Source organism: Sylvia atricapilla, chromosome 1 (assembly GCF_009819655.1).
Source record: "Sylvia atricapilla isolate bSylAtr1 chromosome 1, bSylAtr1.pri, whole genome shotgun sequence".
Lineage (NCBI taxonomy): Eukaryota > Metazoa > Chordata > Aves > Passeriformes > Sylviidae > Sylvia > Sylvia atricapilla.
The window spans coordinates 4,295,758-4,315,235 of record NC_089140.1 but is presented as its reverse complement, the minus strand read 5'-3'; the positions used below and the strand labels follow the sequence as shown (position 1 = coordinate 4,315,235).

At 50.4% G+C, this 19,478-nt stretch overlaps 1 long non-coding RNA gene across 1 annotated transcript in view; it reads left to right on the top strand.

Moving 5' to 3' along the window:
• The first annotated feature begins 6,138 nt into the window (after positions 1-6,138).
• Positions 6,139-19,478, top strand: part of LOC136358081 (uncharacterized) — an 829,601-nt gene continuing 816,261 nt past the window's right edge. Inside the window, exon 1 of the long non-coding RNA XR_010743003.1 lies at positions 6,139-6,225. This is a non-coding gene — a long non-coding RNA (uncharacterized lncRNA). The remainder of the gene's footprint in view (positions 6,226-19,478) is intronic.

The following is a 19,478-nucleotide window of genomic DNA, read 5'->3' as shown; positions in this document are numbered from 1 at the left end:
TCTTTAGCCAAGAAGATCCTTTATTTTAATATCTCTCCTTTATTTTGATATCACACTCAAAAGGTCCCTGTCAAAGAAAAACCCAAATGAAACCTCCTTCCCTCAGCCATGTTTAAAATTTATTTAGGGTTTTTTTCTTCCAGCATCAAAACAGGAAGAACCTGGAAACAAAGCCAGTGAAGACATTTATATCTGAGGGCAGTGAAGTTTTTTAGCTCCACTGACACTTCTCCCTGCTGTGGAAGGCAGCAGGCATCTTGCTATCCTGCTAGCAGCTCAGGAAACCAGCAGCTGGCCAGCTGTGGGACACATCTGCATCCCTGCTTCCCCCAGCATCCCAACCTCTCCCAGAAAACTTAACCCAAAGGATGCTGAGATTCCTCTGACCACAGGCAGTCGTGTTGGACTGAACCCTCTGAGAGCCAGCAGTGCTCCACAGATTCCAAATCAAACATATTGGCCTAAAAATGAGGCTCTTGGATCTCCCTCTCTCCTGGGGATCCTTTCTCCATCTGAAACCTCACAATCAGGGCTGACCCCCCACTTTTCTGAGGAATGGTGTCCCTCCCTCCCTCCTCAGTGCTTTAGCTGGGGCAGTGTGAATCACACACAAGGCTGTCTGCTTCTTTGGACTTTCCAGCTTCTTTTGGTTGGTGGCCAAGCTGGAAATAATAGGAATATGACAGATGTAAGCAGACAGCTCATTTCATTAATGATTTAAAGGGGGGTTTTAATCAGATGATCCAATAATTCAGCTCCTGTCCAGACATGAGATCTGGTATTTATGGAGTGAAATCTTCCCATCTGTGCTGAAACCATGAAGGGCAGAAACTTTTAGAATTTAAAAAGAAGAAGAAAAAAAGGGATATTAAGAGTCTTGGAGTGTTCACTGTGGGATTTCAACAGCAGTGTCTGGGGCAGCCCTTATCCCAGTCAAACCAGTTTTGCTCAGCATTAGGTGAGATGCAAAACCAGCAAGCTGTGTGAGTCAACTGCCTCTGGGGCAGGAATTCACCAGGGAAAATCACTGGTTATGGGGAAGGATTTGCTTCCCTGGCCAGACACAATTTACCTGGGAAGGGAGAAGCAGCTGTAGCTCATCTCTCTGCCCCACATTAATAATGTGCAACTACTCCATTTCCACCTCCAGGGCCAGCCTATCCTATGGCCACCACTTCCAGGAAAATCTTCCTGCCTCCATGGGAAGAGGAGGAAAGTTCACCCCATGAATGTGGGCTGAGAGGTGCTCACTGCATAGCAAAGGCAGCTTCTGCCATGGGTCATCACCACTTGGTTAAGGGGCTGTAAATAAAATTGCAAAGATCACATGCTGCTCTTGGCCGAGGGCAGAGAACCTGGAAACTGAACAATGGTGGCTGGATGTTACAGCCAGGGGCACCTGGAGCCTCCAGAGCTAAAATCAGGGCTTTTCCTGCCACAATCCAGGTGACAAAGCTGCTGGGTGAAGGCAGATGGGTCTCTCTTAGACCCACTGCCCTTCCTGCACTGCCAAAATCACTTCCACACTCCTGCTTGCTAAATCCAACCCTCATCCCCTCTCCAACCAGCACAGGGAAAAGCTTTGCCTTCAGGAAGGACTACATGACTAATTAAGTGTCACGGTCACTCCCAAGGCTGGTTAATGATTAATAGCTGAGGTGGAAGCGCCAGCAATCACTGCTCCCTGTGGGTCAGCTCAGTCCATGTTGGGAACCCAGAGCTAGCAGGACATTTCTCCAGGCTGCCTTGGGTTGTTTGGGTGGGGAGGAAAAACCAGGGCTCAGGAAGGGGACAGGGGAACATTTCAAACGTCCTGAAGCACAATCTGAATTCAGGCTGCTTTGGCTTGCCTGGGTTTTGGCCCATGCTTACTGGGCTGTAGTCACGGTAATAAAAAACCCCCAGTGAAATGACTAATGCTCTGTACAGCTTTGGGAAAATAGGAAGCAGCTGTGGCTCCAGCCTTTCCAGGCTGAAAGGCCTAATTATTGGGAATACTTGGACTGGCATGAGATGAGGTAAACCAGGGGCTGTTGAATTGCTTTCATTGTCTCCACTATAGTTGGGCATCTGGGCGCAAGTAGGTGCCATTTTTTGTCTGCAGAGAGGACAGTGGTTAACTCTTGTTTTGCCCAGAGGAGGGAAATTCAACCCTGGAGTTCCCTCATGTGGCTCATCAGCTACAACAGCTCAGGACCAGTGACTGTCCCTGCTGAGTGACTGCCCAGAAGTTCAGCACTCAGCCTGGGTGAGCTGTCTTCTATTCCTCTGTTGTAAGAGGAGAAAAAGCAGCTTTTATACCACAGGAAAATCATGGGTAGAAGGGTCAGCAATGGGGCTTGTCTTGTCTCTCCTGCTGTCACACACTCAGGGCTGTAAGACCTTTCTCCAGCCCACGCTGGACGTGCTGCAGCATGGTGGTGAGGGCAGGGAGCAGGATATGTATTGTGAGGGTGGGAAAAAGAAGAAAAAGCACAGCTCAGCTCATCCTCCTGCTCCAAGTCCTGCAAGGTCCAGGTTCAGGAGCTCGGTGTGGCCCTCCAGCCAAGGACAGGGCTCTGCACAGACACGCCTGGGTGACCACAGAGAGCACTTCAGCCTCCTTGGGAAGGGCTGTTGCCTGGCAGCTAAAATTACGTAAAGCAGGCCTTGAAATAAGATGCTATTTCTGATCACGGTGGGCAATTAAACATTGGAACAGCTTATTAGGGGAGCTGGCAGGCTTGGCTTCACTTAATGTCTTTGAAACGAGCTGGGTGAGTGGCTGGGCTGTGCTCTCTGGGCTCAGCTCCTGGGGCTCTGTGGCCATGAGCTGCTGCTCAGGTGCTGCACTTGCAGCAAGCTGCTCCTTCCCTTGGCCTTGGCAATAATTTGGCAATGCCACATGGATTGGCCCTCATGCTTCAGCCACCTGCACTGAAAAGATCCGTGGAGATCTTTTCAGAGTCAGAAAAGGTCCCCTGTCCATGCTACAAAATCATCAGGATGGACCTTGAAATGGTTTGAGGCTTTTTTAGGCTTAAGTAGTGCTGGATCAAAATCTGAGATGAGGCACTGGATGGGAGGAATGGAGATTGTGCTCCTCTCCTCAGGGTCAGTGCCTCTGGAGTTTAGAAGAGACTTCACTGGTTTAAGAGGGGCAGGTTTTCCCCTTTTTTCCATGAGTGGCTGCCAGGGATCACCACACCACTGGTGTTTTCTGTTCTTTGGTCCTGGGCGGGGATGCTGAGGATGCTGAGCTTGTCCAGGGTTAACATGAGTGAGGGTACAAGAGCCTGGGATGAAGAGATGGTTTAATGTTAATGATGGCCTCTCAAACTGTAAGTGCTCTACAGCCCAGGAGAGCTTTTAAATTCCCTATTCAGTAAATTTAAAAGGATGCAGAAAGCTGGATTCACCTAGCCAAGGAGTTTCTCAGGCTCTGAAAGAGGAATAACCATTTTGCCCTGTCTGAAAAAGAGCTGACCACTGTTTCCTAGACCCAGTCTCTTGAATCCTGGAAACTTATCCCATCTCCAACCACCGTCCCGGGCCTTACAAGAAACAGACCTCTGGCTTAGTGTGATTTCTTATAACCTGTGCCTTCAGCTCCTGGCCATTTGTGGCGTCTCAGACTTAGTAATTGATACTTGGTGATTGCCAGAAAACCACTGAGGCTCTGAGCTTCATCTTTCAGCTCTTTGTGAGGATGGACCTTGCACTAATCCTCCAGCCCTTCCATTGTTGCTAACATAAAAGCAAAGAGCACGAGGAAATGCCAGGCTGCTGGGAAATAACCACCTTCCCAGTTGCACTCAGTCTGTATTTCATCTTCCCCTTCGAATTCCTCAGATTTAGGAGGGATGGGTGGGATTTAGAAGGGATCTGATCTAGAAGGGAAGGCATCTCATGATTTATCTCCTGACTTTGACTAGTCCCTGCAGCTGCATTTCCACCTGCCATAAATTCTACACCTCAACAGCTCACCCCATGCAGGAAATATTGCTCATCTCTCCACACTGCTCTTCATGATCCCCCTCTGTTCATCTCTGGTGGTGTTCCAGCAGCCTGATCTTTAAGCAGATGCTCTCAGGAAGCTGATTTGTAAGAGCAGATTCTTTTTCCCCCCAAACTGCTGCTATTTCTGAGTCCTCCCTCTAAAATTTTACCAGCTGACTGCCTGTCCTGGAGCTGCATTGTCCCTGCAAACTTCTCACAAGGCAGGAACAATGCGCTGGCAATTAAATCACAACTTTTGACTTCAGCCACAGCTCCCAAGTAACGTGGCCTGAGTTTCCACATTGAGCAGGCTGGATGTGGAGCTCAAGGCTCAGCAGAGACTGGCTCTGGAAAAGGCAGAGCCACTTGGCTGAAGGTGGGGCTGGCAGACCTTGCCTTGGTGTCCTACAGAGAAGGTCAGAGCACCCACGCAGCTCCTGGCTGAATTCTTGCCCAGAAAGTCCTTCTTTCCCCAGGATGGCCTTGAAAGCAGGAGGCTCTTCCAGGCAGGCAGGATCTCTGCAGCCCTAAAAGACTTTCCCAAGCAGCAGCAGCAGAGGCTGAGCTGCAGGAATCTCTCCCTGAGATCAGTCCCCGTGACCAATAACAAACTCTTGCTGTGCAAACCCTCCTCTCTGAAGATCCACGAGTTAAAAAAACAGTCACATAAAGCTGTTAATAAAACCTTCTGCACACAAGCCCCCTGCATTGTGCTGCTGTGGTGCCAAATAATAAATTTCAGCTTGGTGCACACCTACTGCAGAGGTATCCATTGCACCTCCAGCCCCTCTCCATGGGGTTTTTGGCAGCAGCAGCACGGAGCCATCCCAAGGGAAAGGTGAGCAGCTAGCTTGCCAATCCATCAGGAACAAATCTCCCCTTTCTTTTAGTTCTTTCTCCTCTGCTGAAAGGGAGAGACTCTCCTGGCTCAGAACCAGCATTGCATCCAAAGGCAGGGCTTCATGCCACGGCGAGGGCAGGAGGTGCACGCAGGAGGAAAGCAAAGCCGTTTAAATTCCTCTTCTTGGTTTCCAGGGAAGTCCTTCAGGTTTTAACTAACTTCTAATGACTCACCACCTCCGTGAAAGAAAAGTTACCATCCTCTTCCACATCAGTGTTTTAACAGAGTGTGATTTAACCCCACGGCTGCAGGTTAAATAAAACCAGAGCTGAGACACCGGGGAGGAGAGAAAGTGCATTTGTTCACCTGTGCAAGAGAGTCCTGAGGAGCACCTGCTCTCCAAAAACTTACAGGAAAGAGAAAAACTAAAGAAAAATGCATTTTTGCAGCTGAAACTGAGGAAAAGGCCACAGCTTCCTATGCAGAGCCTGGAGGAAGGGGGGGAGAGGGGGTTAGAGACTGGGATTTATCCACCTTCCCTTGGGGGTCTCAGTTTCAGCTGCACAGGTCTGAGGATGGTTCTCCTCATGCTGGTGTTTGCTCTAGGGCAGAGCCAGTGAATCTTGGGCAGAAGGGACTGGCTAACAGGAGAACCCCTGGGTGCAGAACCCAGCTCGCCACACTTCCCTCCCATTCCCCCAGAGTGTAGGGGCTCAGTCCCACCCACTGTGCCCCAAGACTCTGCCAGCGCAAACCGAGACAAACACCATCAATAAAAGCTCCTTTAAACCCAAATGCCAGTGCCCACCTGGCCCATCCTTCTCAGAAATCAAGTCTAAGGGTTAGGATCTTTGCTGCTGCACGTAACAGTTTTACATTTACTGTAAGAATTTGCACATGTGTATGTGTGCAAGGCAAAGAGCAGCTTTTCCCTGGTGCACAGTTTAATAAGTGTAGTTGAATAAGCCCTTGGCCTCAGGACATTTTTTTGGTGGTGATGGAGCAGGGGAGATGCTCTGCCGGCACTCAGACCAGCTGGAGAACTGGTTCCAGAGCATTGGCTTCCCAGTGGAAAGTGGCAAGATTAATATTAACTACCAAACAGAAGGGACTGTTTCAGTTTTGTCCCAGTTCAGACCTGCAAGCATGACCTCAGGCTTGGGAAGAGAAACCCAGGACTTCCATTAAAAAAAAAAAAACAAAAAAAACAAACCCACAAAAAAACCACAACAAAACACAACAACAACAAACCAAAAAACCTAACCAAAATCAACAAAAAAACAACAACAAAAAAACCAAAAACAAAAACAAACAACGAAAAAAAAAAAAAAAAACCAAAACCAAAACCAAAAACAACAACAAAAAAAAAATCACACAAAAAAAAACCCAACACAAAACCCAAACAAGTTTCCATTTTGGATTGCAAATGAAAAGCCCTGGACCTAAGGGGCTGCTCTGGGTTCTCCTGGGGCTTTGGAGGGGCCACTCAGCTTCTCTGGGCAGAAATGAAAGCAGAGAGAGCAGCACGTCACCTGCACAAAGCCAGGTGAATAAAACATCCCTGAAAAACCAGCTTTAGGCAGAGTCACTCCTCCTGGACAACCTTTTCCACCTGGAGCTGCCAAAGGGAGTTTTGGCAGGGAACAAGGGATGTGAAAGCCTGGGATGGGTGGTACAGCAACAAAGGACAGTAATTCGGGCTCTAGCACACTCCCAAAGGAAAGATGAGTACCCAAAAAGTCTCTCTAACCCAAAAAAGACCATGATTTCCAGCACTGTCTGTTTCCTACCCTGTGCAGCTGTTTTGGTAAGAGCAGTTTTAAATAAAGGGCCAGGCACAAACCTCTCCTTTCATCCCAGGGCATGGCAACAGGACATTTTTAGGTGGAAGAGGCTGACTGCTCTGAATAGCTCAGGAACTGCCCAGGATGGAGCCCAACCGTGCAATTTAACGTCCCCCACGTGCCACATCCTTGACGTGAATATAAAGTAATAACAAGTTCCCCTGTTCCTGTACCCAGCAGTGCATCAGATAAACCTGGAGAGGCTCAGATAGAGACAGATAACAAACCAGAGGGTTTGTGTTACAAACAGAGATCCTTGGAAATCAAGGCAACTGAATTGGATGCACATCGCCTGATGACTGGACTTTTCAGAGTGAAAGAGGCCAAAAAGACTTTAAATGATAATATTCAGCCCTTCCTGCATCCCTTTCACATGCAGAATGGGTGGAAATACAGTAGAAATGTGCAATCATCCAGGATAAACCATAATCAGGCCCATTTCCAGGGCTGTATGATATGCAGAGAGAGCTCACGAGAGGAGAGATTTTAATGAGTTGTAGCAGAGTGTTTCCCCTTGTGACTGAAGGATCTGTTCCTCTGAGGGGACAACAGAGGCTGAAGAATATACATGAACAAAGAGCTGGAGCAGAGCTATTTGGGGCGTGGTGTGGCCACACTGGAGTCCTTCCTTGGGCAGGTGGATCTTTCACACATGGAAAGCCCAACCTGTGGCTTGTGTCAGCCCAGTGAGGATCTCAGAAGGCTGACACAAAAATGTCATGGAGGAGGGACCTTGAGGAGGGTGGCACAAGTGTTCCCCAGGGGTGACAGAAACACATCTGGGGCAGGTAACCCCAAGGCTTTGGCTGAGCCCTGAGCTCCCTTCAGTGCACTGAGCACTTCAGGGCTCTGCTTCCAAGTGAACCAGCACGTGTTTAACTCTGTGGAAACTGAGGGAAGGCTTTGAGTCCAGCAGGATGTGCCCCAGCACATTCCCCAGCGTGGGGCAGGTGTCCAAGCCAGCCTCTCCTCAGCTGGAGATGGATCACCATGGGATGGATCACCCCAGGTTGGGTGGTGTGTAACAGAAACGGTAACAACTTCCATGCTCAAACTCCAGAAAAACTTGCACAGCTCCATGGAAAAGACCATTAACATCTCCAGCATCCCTGGCCATGAACGAGCAGGGATTTATTGACTCAGCCTAAAGCAGAAGCCCCAAGACACAGGGGAAAGCAGGAGATCAAGGTGACACTTCTCACAACCATGGCACAGAACCTTTGCTCCCAGCTAGGGGACCTTGGCAATTACTGCCTCCAAGTCCTGCCTGGGAAAAAAAAGCATCATGAGACCGTGAGAAGGGAGCTGGAGGAGGATAAAGGCATCCTGTTTGTGCAGGGAGGAGGAGGAGGGGAGGCTCACCCGGCCCTGCCAGGAGGAAGGTGAGGGAACACGGTTATTGGGGTGTTTTTTTCTCTCTGATGTGCCCGTCCTTGCGCTGCCTTCCACCTGCCATCCCTGGGGGAACATTAAAACCCCGCGGAAGAGGAAAAACCCTGCGATTGTCTAATCTCTACCTGGCAGGCTCTAATCAGCCCATTTAGCTGCCGTGTGTAAAATCACCTGGATGATTCACCATCTAAAGTGCTGCTCTGGCGGGGCCAGTTTGCTTCAGCTGCTCTAACACTTGTTTACATCTGCGTTAGGGCAGCCTTGAATAAGCGTGAACCTCCCACGGATGCTAATTCCTATCAGCTCTCCTTTGTGTTAAATATTTATGTTCCTAATAGGCACGCCTAAGAAAAATACTGGCAAATTGAGCCTGCAGCTCAACTCCATTACAAGTCGATTTTACCTCAGTGCAGCTCGCATCTCCAGCGAGCAGGATGAGAAAATATTCTATTTGCAGAGCCCAGCAGCCCGGCCATTGGCAATCTGTCCATCAGACAATAAACCCCACGGGTGAGAACTTCTCAATGTTTTCTGTGCCTCCCTGCGCCCATAAATGCGCCCCAAAGGCAGGCGAGATTTCGGAAAACACACACAAAAAACCAATCCAGGCCCAAAGAAAACGCTGTTAAATGGGCTGCTGCACGAAATCAAAGCCAGACTGTGCGGAGATTCAAGGAAAAGATGTGTCCTCGGAGTTGATACGGAGCCCGGACGGGATCTTGGCAAACTCAGAGCTGCTTGTTCCAGCCCCGAACGATGTAAAAATCAGGGTGGGCTCCTTTCACAGACACATCCTGCCTTCTAACAGGGGAGGATTATTGGGGTTTTGGGGGTTTTTTTAAGTATGAAGATATTAATTTCTTGTCTGGTTCTCGCTCTCCCACATCACAGAAGTTACTAAACCCTTCTGGCTTTATTGAAGCTGCCAGGGGCGCAGGGAAGATGCTTACCTTTGGTGCCAAGTGTCCTCGCAGGTGTCCCTTCTCCACCAAGCCCAGCGCTCCTCTCCTCTCCGCCGAGCTCCAGGGCACTTTTTGTTCACTGTTGTGCTACCTTTGTCAGCTGGGGAACAGCACTGCTCGGTAATTCAATCCTCGACTTAACCGCAGAGACACTCCTACCCGGAGATCACACCCATTCCCAGGCTCACGGAGGGACAAAGAGGGAGCCGGGACGGGAGAGTTCCAACCAATTCTCTGTGTGTGCATCAAATATCCACGGCTCTGAATGCCCTGAATAATGATTAAGTGCTGCTTTCATTAAAAAACCTGTTTTGTCCAGGTTTAAGAGAGCACAGGAGAGAGTTATGTTTTTTTTTTTCCTGGTCCTTCTCTTTGCCTCTGCGGGACAAAGCGAGGTGAGGTGCTGCTCAGGGACCAAGGAGCCACAGCTCCAGCCGCTGGCTCTGGCTGTCCCGCATTTTGGCAAAGCTGTAACAAGGGGACAAGTGCTCGGGGGACATCCCTGCGAGGCCGAGCTGGCTGTCCCTGCGCTCACAAGGAGCCCTGGGGCGAGGATTAGTGCCTGGAATGGGGATGGAACAGAGCACTGGAGTGTTTAACTGGGCTGCCCTCCCAGGAGAGGAGTAATGATAAACCAAGTGTTTGCCGAGTGTTTGCCACCTCCAGCAGCAGAAAGCCGCCGGTGTGGACTCTTGTATCTTACTGCTGAGGGAAGAGTTACCTGTGAAGGATGGCAGTAATATCCCAGCCACTGGGGGCTGCCTGATGTCACTGTCACCCGAGGAAAAGCCATCTCCTGGCATTCCCGGCTATTGCTGCCTGCCATGTGCACGGTGCTGCTCGCTGCTGATGGAGGGAACATCTCTGTCTGGAGGAGACACCCCTTGGTACCTTGTCATCAGCCACCAGCTCTGCTTTTGGGGGGCTCAGGGCTGTGTCCAGATGTGCTCTGTACATTTCTGAGGATGGAGACTTTTGGGGGACCCAGGGCTGTGTCCAGATATGTTCTGCACATTTCTGAGGATGGAGAGTTTTGGGGGGCCCAGGACTGTGTCCAGCTGTGCTCTGCACATCTCTGAGGATGGAGACTTTTAGGGGATCCAGGGCTGTGTCCAGCTGTGCTCTGCACATCTCTGAGGATGGAGAGTTTGGGGGGACCCAGGGCTGTGTCCAGCTGTGCACTGCTCATCTCTGAGAACAGAGACTACACACAATCTCTCAGGACTGGGAACTATCCAAGGCCTTCCCTTTGGATACATTTTTGTCTTGTCACTTCCTTAATTTTCTAGATCAGTCCCCACAGTCTGAAAATAAATATGAATCAGCTCACCAGCTAAAGCAGGTGGCTGAATAGCTTCAAACCACAATTCCCACAGGTCTCATCTACTGACCACTCTTAGACCTCAGGGACCTGTAATGGGAAGAGTGCCCAAAATACCAGTGACGCTGCCTCCAGACCAGAGTGCCACTAACCACAGGGAGCTGCACACCAGGGCGTGGGCTGGCCCTGCTTATTCAGCCTGGGTGTGCCCATTTCTGACAGGATCACTGCAGAGATTCTCAGTTTCACGGTTTAAGATGCAAAACCAACACCTAGCAAGTGGTTTCTCCCTTTATGTCTGCAGGCTACAGCTCATAAACCTGCAGCAGCCTTCACCTTTCATTTTTCATTCTTTTCATTGCTTTCTTGCCATTTCGTCATGCTGAGAGTGTTTGTCTGTTGCAGGGGACAGAGGAACAATGTTTTGTGTTTCCTCCAGTCCACAGAGGATGGGGACCTGCAACAGGGTCTGCTTTTATCTTTGGAGTCCTCCCCAAGCCCAGTGCTGGCCCCACACACCAGCTCATCTGGTGGGAGGCGTTGCAAGGTGAAAACACCCAGAATCTTGGAGGATCAACACCAAATCACGTTGTTTTCCCCTTCCCCTTTTGCCACATGGACTCATTATCCCCAGAACCAAGGACTTAATTAATAGCTGTGTATCTGGGTGCTTTTTGGTGCTGATGTAAATCAAGCCACTTCCATGGCTGTGGCTGCACGAATTTGAGCTCTGGGGTGGAGCCTGTCATTCCTGTACCCACAGCTTTGCTAATGCACTTGAGGCTCACACACAGGTGATGCCTGAGCTGCCTGCCCTCTCCTCCTCTCCATTAGTGCCACAGTGAAAGAGCAGTAAATTACCCTGTTGAGCTTTTAAGGAGCCCAGCTCTGCAGAAATATGTGGAAAGCAGTTTAGAACAGTCAATGCCAAGGGAAAAGAAGATCTTCATCATAAACCATGGGCTCATTTAGTGCTGAGCTGTAGGCACTTCTTGCTTCCTGCTGATTCTGGTCATGCCATGGGGTTATAGAGCAGAAAACATTATTTCCGAGCAGTTTAACTCAGTACTGGTGGAAAAGAGCAGAGCCTGACTTTCAGATCTGAAACGTGGTCTGAGATGTGCCTGTCCAGCTGTGCTTCCCATGTGCACAGCTTGATGCACTGGTGTCCTGGTCCTAAGCCTTGCCCTGGCATTCCCAGAGCTCAGGGACCTTGTGGTTTGATAGATTGTTCGTGCATGCAGGTGGCAGATGAGGCTGTTTCCAGTGTCCCAGCGCAAGCCCAAGACACTGAAAGCATTGTCACAGCTCCACACTGGGAGGAAGAGTGCAGAACTGCAGGCTCGGGGTTTGGCAGCAGAACAGCCCAACATCTGCCTCAGCCTGGAGCATCCCACATGCCTGTGGACAAGGTGGACATTGTGCACGGGGAAACAGGCTCTGCCAAGGATGTGTTTGCAAAATGACACGTTCCAAAGGTATTTCCAGCCAGCTTTTGGGTATGGAGCTGTGGGAGGAAGAGGGAAGGGCCAAGCCCTGCAGATGAGATAACACAGCAGGGCCTCGTGCCTTGGATAAGCAAGGGAAGGGGTTATAAACCCCCACGGGCTGCTGGAAACACCAGGGCTTCACCCATCAGTCTGAGGTTAAAGGTCCTGACCTGCAATAGCAAAAGCATGAATTTCTGAGAAGCTTTCAGGAGAGCTTTCCTTGACCCACAACCCCAGCAGGTGACTTTTCAGTGCACATCCCTCACGTAGCCTCACTCAGGCACTTCTCTGCCCTATAAAATGGTGATGCCCAAATGAAAAGCTGCATAGGCTGATCTGATAGAGGAGGATTGGGTTATAACCTACTGCTCCCTCACCTCCCGTGCTCCTGGGTGTGGGGGAAAAGTTGAGGAGGCAATACAAATGCTTGTGTGCTGGCTGCAAGATCATCTCTCAGATGAGACCTTATCACTCACTACAACTCCCTGACAGGAGCTGGGGGTTGGTATCTTCTCCCAGGTAACAAAAGAAAAGAGGAAGTGGTTCCAAGTTGTGCCAAAGGAGGTTTAGATTAGATATTAGGAAAAAAAAATTCTTCACCACAAGGGTTATCAAGCCTTGGAACAGGCTGACCAGGGAAGTGATGGAGTCACTATCCCTGAAGGGATTTCAAAGACAGAGATGTGGCACTTGGGTTTAGTGGTGGCCTTGGCAGTGCAGGATTTACAGCTGGACTTGATCTTACGGGTCTTTTCCAGCCTAAATGACTCTGTGAGCCTGTCCTAGAGCTCTGTGGGCAGCATCTGACAAGGCGGCACAGAGCAGCCCGTGACAGGCACCAGGGTGCTGGTTAATGGTTCCCAGCAGCAGATGGGAATGTCTTGGGACAGGAGAAGGTGCCTGGGCATTCAGGTGAGCAGTGTGGCTGTGCTGCAGCACCCAGCTGTGCTGTCACACACCTCTGGAGCCACAAGGAGCAGTTGCATCCTCCCCTGGTCACCTCCTGTCAGTCAGTGGCACACAGAGAACCCTCAGTGCTCCTAAGGAGCCCCCCCAGCACAGCTCTGGGGCATTGCTGTGCAGAGCCCTGGGACCTGCAGACTCTCTGGGGAGCCAGGGGCAGGATGGGCCCCTTCTGAAGAAAGGCATGGCTTTGGCAAGCCAAGGGCACGAGGGTAAATGCTGATTTGGGGCAGGAGGAGCTTTGGCTAGAGCTCTGGAGATGCAGTTCACCCTCCCAGAGCCAGGAGCTCACAGCAGGTTAAGACAGGAGCAGACTCTGGGAGTTACAACACTCAGGCTGAGCAAACCTGTAGCTGTTGCTCCAGTTTGTTACTTGCCCACGCTAGCACAAAATCCATTTTAAGCCATCTGTGTTAGGCTGTGGACTGGAGATATGGGACTCGTGTCCTCAGGCTGATGGGCAAAAGCTCCCCCCTGAGAGAGAGAGGCAGAGGCAGTGACTTCTTGCAGCATTGACAGCAAGGTCTGACAGAGCTTCTGGTCAGTCTCAAACCCTCTCCTTCATCCTAAACTGTCTACAACCCATCCTTGAAGGTGGCTGCACAACTCTAAGTCTCTGCTAGCCAGGAGGAATTCCTCAGTGAATAAAACTACAGCAATACTGATGGAAAGGCTGGATCCTGTCCCTTGGTCTGTCTGTGGCAGCTCTGGCTGGAGGTTTTGCAGAGGGACCCACAGCAGCGTGTTCTCCAGAATTACATTTGGGAGAATCCCTTTCTCCCAGGCATTGGGGAGGAGGTTTATTCCAGCCTTCTGCTGGTGAACGACTCTTGTCATGGAGCAAAAGAGCTGCCCTCCCCTTCCAGGAGGTTAATTTTCACCTGGTGGCAGAGGAGGGGCAGCTGTCCCTGCCTGTGTGCACTGCGGGCGTGGGCTCTCTGCACCTCTCCCGGTTTAATCTCACCCACCACTGCCAGGAACCAGCAGGTGCACAGAGAGAACAGCACAGCCCAGGTATGTGACAGCCCTGGCTGCCTCCCAGCCACAGGAGGAATGCAGCACAGGGCCCCCAGGCCAGATCTGGATGTGTTCAGGCTGTCGTTTTATCTGAATATAGACAAATAAAGCAAATAAAGACAAATAAAGACAATTTAAAAAAGAAAGAATCCCAGTTTGATACTAAAAAAAAGCGCTCTTAAAACAATACCCCAAACATGTAAAAACACCATAAACAGTTTGGAAAACTTTTATATGTGTAAAACTGCACAAACTCTGCCCAAAATTCCAAGCAGTTGCAGGTCTTGAAAGCCACCAAACCTTTTATTGTAACGTGTTCTCCATAACCCTAAAAAGGTTCCTCTCCCAAAGTAATATCAAATTGTGTTTAAATAGTAGCAACTAACTAAAAATCACAGTTTTCTTTCTGTAGTGAGTAAAAAAGTAAACAGTTTAAGGAGGGGGGAAGGTCTTTGAATGTCTCATTTGTTTTTCTTTTTCTCTTTTCCTTTAGTGTACATTAATAAAATCTATCTATTTTTACTTTTAAGTTACACCCAAAATTCTATCTCCCAGTTAATAAATAAAATTTAACAGATATAAAACCACCACATAAATCAAGCATTAACCAAAAAATCCAAATTAAAACCACAACACTGGGGAAACTTCCAGAAGCACCCAAATCCCCCTTGTTGCTGCCCAACCCTGCTCCTAATGCTGATGGGCACAAGATGTTCTTTGGGTTATCTCACTGTGTGCAAACGTGGAGGAGGTTTGTGCTGGGAAAAAAACTTGGGTTTGCTGCTGCAGAAAATGAACCTGCTTCTTATCCAGAATGCTGAGAAGCTTTAGGGAAGTGCTTGGTGGCAGGGAAGATTCAGCAGGACCTGACCCTTTAGGGAAAGAGATAAAATCTGACAGGGTGAGTTTTGTGTCAGCTTCACGGAGTAACCATGGGGGGAACAATGTGCAGGAAAACAAAGCTGTGCTGTTCCTGTTCCTGAGGGTTTTTCTCAGTTGTACACGAGCTACAACTGGTTGAGTCGTTTGGATTGTCAGCTGCTGATCCTTGAGATTAAATGACAATCTTGTAGAGATCTTAAATCCTGATTCAGGATTTAATCTCAGGAAAGGCGTTGTGGGAGCCTTGCACTGAGGTGTTTTCCAGTCCCATGGCTGTTTTAAGAATCTAGCAGAGATTATTGCTTGCCTTGATAGGGATGAGAGCAGGATACACACAGAGGTTTTCCAACCAGGAGCACTGACAGGAACTGGGTAATGAAGGCAGAAGCAAACCCAGATCACCCAAACACGGGCCTGGCAACTTGGTAATGGTACCCAACCTCTTCCTGATCTCCTGTCACCACCCTGTCCCTCAGCCACAGAATCATTAAGGTTGGAAAAGATCTCTGAGATCGTTGAGTCCATCCATTCACCCAGCACTGCCAGGTCCTCCACTAAACCCTGTCCCCTGGTGCCACATCTGCATGGTTTTGAACACTTCCAGGGATGGGGATTCCACCACTTCCCTGGGCAACCTGTGCCAGTACCTGACTTTCAGCCGTAGTATGGATCAGATGTTTCCCTTAGAGCAAGTGTACACCTTGAAGAAGGGGACAGGGAGAAAGGAAGCAAAAAACAAAAGCAGAGTGGGTCAGTAAAAACAAGCACCTCTACAATGAAAAGACTTTTGCAAAGACTTTTGACTTTTGGATAGTTTAGGAGGTTTTTCACAAAACCTCGGGGGCTCTCTCACAGCCCTAATGAAAACCTTATGAAACCCAGCAAATTCCTGCACACTTTGGTCAGGGTCATCAAGCAGAGCCTCTGCCATTTCCAGAGTCAGCTGAATCCAGCAGAAAGGAGACATTTCACGGGCAGGGGAGGCTCAGCCCCAGCGCTGGTTAATGGGTGTGTGAGCCTGACAAAGGTCATCCCATGGCATCCTGTGCAGGGGGAAATCACTTGTGCCATGGCAGTGACAACCCTTGAGGTTCAGGTGCCTTGGAGCTGTCTTTTCACAGGAATCACACCACAGGCAAGCAAGATGAGGGGTTAATACCTTCTTCTAACGTGGGAGCTGAAGCAAGCAGAGGTTATTTATGCCTTTTGGACAGGATTACATGGGATGTCCATGCAGGAACCATGGAAAGTTGGCTCAGTTTCCCCACAGCTCACCCCCACCCTGTAGGAGAGGTAGGTTTCTCCCCTGCAGGGTACAAAGCTGCTCCTTTAGCACTCAGTAGTCCAACTGGGGTTTAATCCCAATGGTTTTACTGTGGGTCAGGATCACTGGATGCTGAAGTAGCTGTGGAATGTATTGGCTTTGCTGGTGAAGGCAGCTGGAACTCTCACCCTCGCTGTTTATTTCCTTTTTTTCTTTATTTCCTTTTTTCCTCAGGCAGACCAGAGGTTTTCACAACTGTGGGAAACTTGGTTGCTCCTGTTGGTGCCCACAAAATAACTCCACCCTCCTTTGCAAACTTAATTTTTAACCCGTCTCGTTTCAGTGACCAGGCTACACGTGTGAGTACAGAAAGTCACTGTGTGCTTGGGTACGGGATGGGGGGTGAAATCCTGAACCCCTGCCTTTCCCAGGGCTCTCCCATGAAACTGTGTTAGGATCACAGCAGCTGCCAGTCTGTGGTGCCAGTTTGGAGAGCATAGGGGATGTCCTTGTCCTGTGTCAGATGGGAATTGTGTCTGAGAATCCAGATTTTTCTTAGGGACTTTTGAGTTTGTTCCCCGAAACAGAGCAGAGATTTCTCCAGGACAGGTAATCTGGCAGCTGAGCTGAGTTCATGGCTCCTCTTGTTCACATCTGCTAAACAGAGCTCATGGATCCAGCTCTGAGGAGGTGCAGGAGCTCCTGAGCCCGGGAACCTGCAGGCAGAGCCGAGGTGGTGCTGCATGGCCAGGGGTGGCCAGGGCTGGGACTGCCCAGGCAGAGCTATTGTCTGCAGGAATGCAGCCCTGCCTGTGCCAACCAGGAAGGAGCAGCAGAAATCCACCCACCACCCCTAAAGGCTGGGAAAGTGCCACCCCTCCCTGCTTTGTGCAGTCCCCAAAGGGCGCAGTCACTGCCTGTGCCCGATGTCCTTCCTTGGCCCATTTCCCTCCACGTCAGATGCTGGTCACATCAGGCTGCTGGAGGAGCTCTGCCACCCCTGCTGCCAGCACCAGAGGGGTGCTGACCCCCACCACAGCCCGGGCTCAGCTGATGGATGGACAGCAGGAGCTCTGCTGGGTGCTCTACACGCCTCCCCGTGTGGCTCCTGCACATCGTCTCCATCTCCTCCTTGTGGGTCAGCTCAAGGGTCACACGTTGGGTGATCCTTCAACTGACCCACAGAACTTCTCAAAAATGGGAGATGGGATAGCCAAGGCTGGAAGATGCTTCTTAGATCATGGAGTCCCACCATTAACCCAGCACTGTCACGTTCACCACCAAACCATACCCCCAAGATAAAGTGCAAGTCTGATTTGTGTCCTTACAGCTTTTCAATGAGTGAAGAATTCAAGGAGCCATTTTTTAGGCAACATCAAAGTCTGTAGACTTCAGGGGCCTTCTCAGCAATTATCTCTATAGAGACCAAGCCAGAGCTGAACCCCCAGCTCCTGTGTCCCTTGTCCCCTCTGGGCCACACCTCCTGCTGTGCTGCACGTGGAGTTAAAAACCCAGCCACAGTCTTGGGTGTCAACAAGGAATTGTGTCCCCTAGCCACAGTCTTGGGTGCCAAGAAGGAATGGTGTCCCCCAGCCACCCCTGTGGGTGCATGACAGGCTGGTGAGGAGCAGCACTGCTGCCTGAAACCCTCTAATTTTCATTGCAACAAGGCTGATACACCCAGTGCCTCCCAGGAACCTTTTGGGTTTATTCCATGAGAGTAACTGGGATATTCACACGGACACCACCCAGAACTGGCTCAGAGCTCAGCTGAGCCAGGAGCCTTTTCCCAGGAAGTTCTGGTTACTGTATTTGAACAGCAAACAAGAAGCTCACGTTACTTCCCTGGAGGAGGCACAGGACTCCTTCTAATACAAGTGAGAGGTTGTCCTTGGGGCATCCCTGTGCCACTCCCCAACAGGAACTGGCTGGATTCTTGTGTCTCCTTCCCACTTTTCCTGGCTCTTCTGGACAGCAGCACTCAAAGAGCTTGTCCTGCAAAGGGCACTGTTGTCTCACCTATTTTTGGCACGAGGGGGAAGATGAGAAGCTGCAGAACTTGCCTCCCTTTACACGCAGGGCTTGGCTGATTGGATTAAACACATCAGTGGGGCAGATGGACACCAGCACACGGCACAGCACAGCAGGAATGTCCCTGCCCACCAAAGCCACCTGGGGACAGGCAGGGATGGCCCCAGTGACAGCACCACACGCCTGGTGACATCGATGTGCACTGGCATGTGCCCTCCCCTGTGTCTGCTCAGGGTTTGCCTCACCTGCAGAGGAATCACTCCCTGTGCAAACAGGGAGGAGGAGGAGGGTGGCACTGAGGAAGGGCAGGGCACTCCCAGCTGAGCAGGACTCCTGGCCCTTGAGGCACATCTGCTGCACCCACTCTTGGGTTTGGGATATTTTCTCTCCTCAGCAAGGATCTGGAGGAGGCTGAGGATCAGAATGAGGGTGGGACTCCACTCCTCTTTGATCTAAGATTTCCTGGAGAGGACTTTTCCAGACCAAATTCCTTCCACACAGAAATCCAGCTCCAGAAGAGAATTTTGGGAGAGGCCCTCAAACAATGCCTCCAGGGCTGCATTCCTGTGCTGGTGGATGAATCATTTTCCAGTCCCACAAGGAAAGAGCCCATCTCTGATGCACTGAAGGCCAGGAACCAGTCGAGGGAGGGGACTGGAACAGGCTGGACTGGTTTCCAGGCTTCAAGCAGCTGAGTGAAGCAAGGAGAGCAGTTAGCACTGAGCACTGTGTGTGTTTGCACATCCCTGCTGCTCCTGGCAGCTGCAGCCTCTGCTCCTCATAGGAACTGCAGGGACACAGGGATGGGAACTGCAGGGACACAGGGATTGGCACTGCAGGGACACAGGGATGGGAACTGCAGGGACACAGGGATGGGGAACTGCAGGGACACAGGGATGGGAACTGCAGGGACACAGGGATTGGGAACTGCAGGGACACAGGGATTGGGAACTGCAGGGACACAGGGATTGGGGAACTGCAGGGACACAGGGATTGGGAACTGCAGGGACACAGGGATTGGGAACTGCAGGGACACAGGGGTTGGAACTGCAGGGACACAGGGATGGGAACTGCAGGGACACAGGGATTGGGAACTGCAGGGACACAGGGGATGGGAACTGCAGGGACACAGGGGATGGGAACTGCAGGGACACAGGGATGGGAATTGCAGGGACACAGGGATTGGAACTGCAGGGACACAGGGATTGGAACTGCAGGGACACAGGGATTGGAACTGCAGGGACACAGGGATTGGGAACTGCAGGGACAGGGATTGGAACTGCAGGGACACAGGGATGGGAACTGCAGGGAACTGGAGTGATACAGGGATGGGGAACTACAGGGACACAGGGATTGCTGCTTGGATAACCTGCCTGGGGAGCAAAGGACCTGACATTTCTAAAGGACTGCACTTTACACACAGGAAATGTGTGGTCTGAACAACTGAAAAACCAGAGGTTTCTCAGGAACATTTTGCACTTTGCACAGAAAAC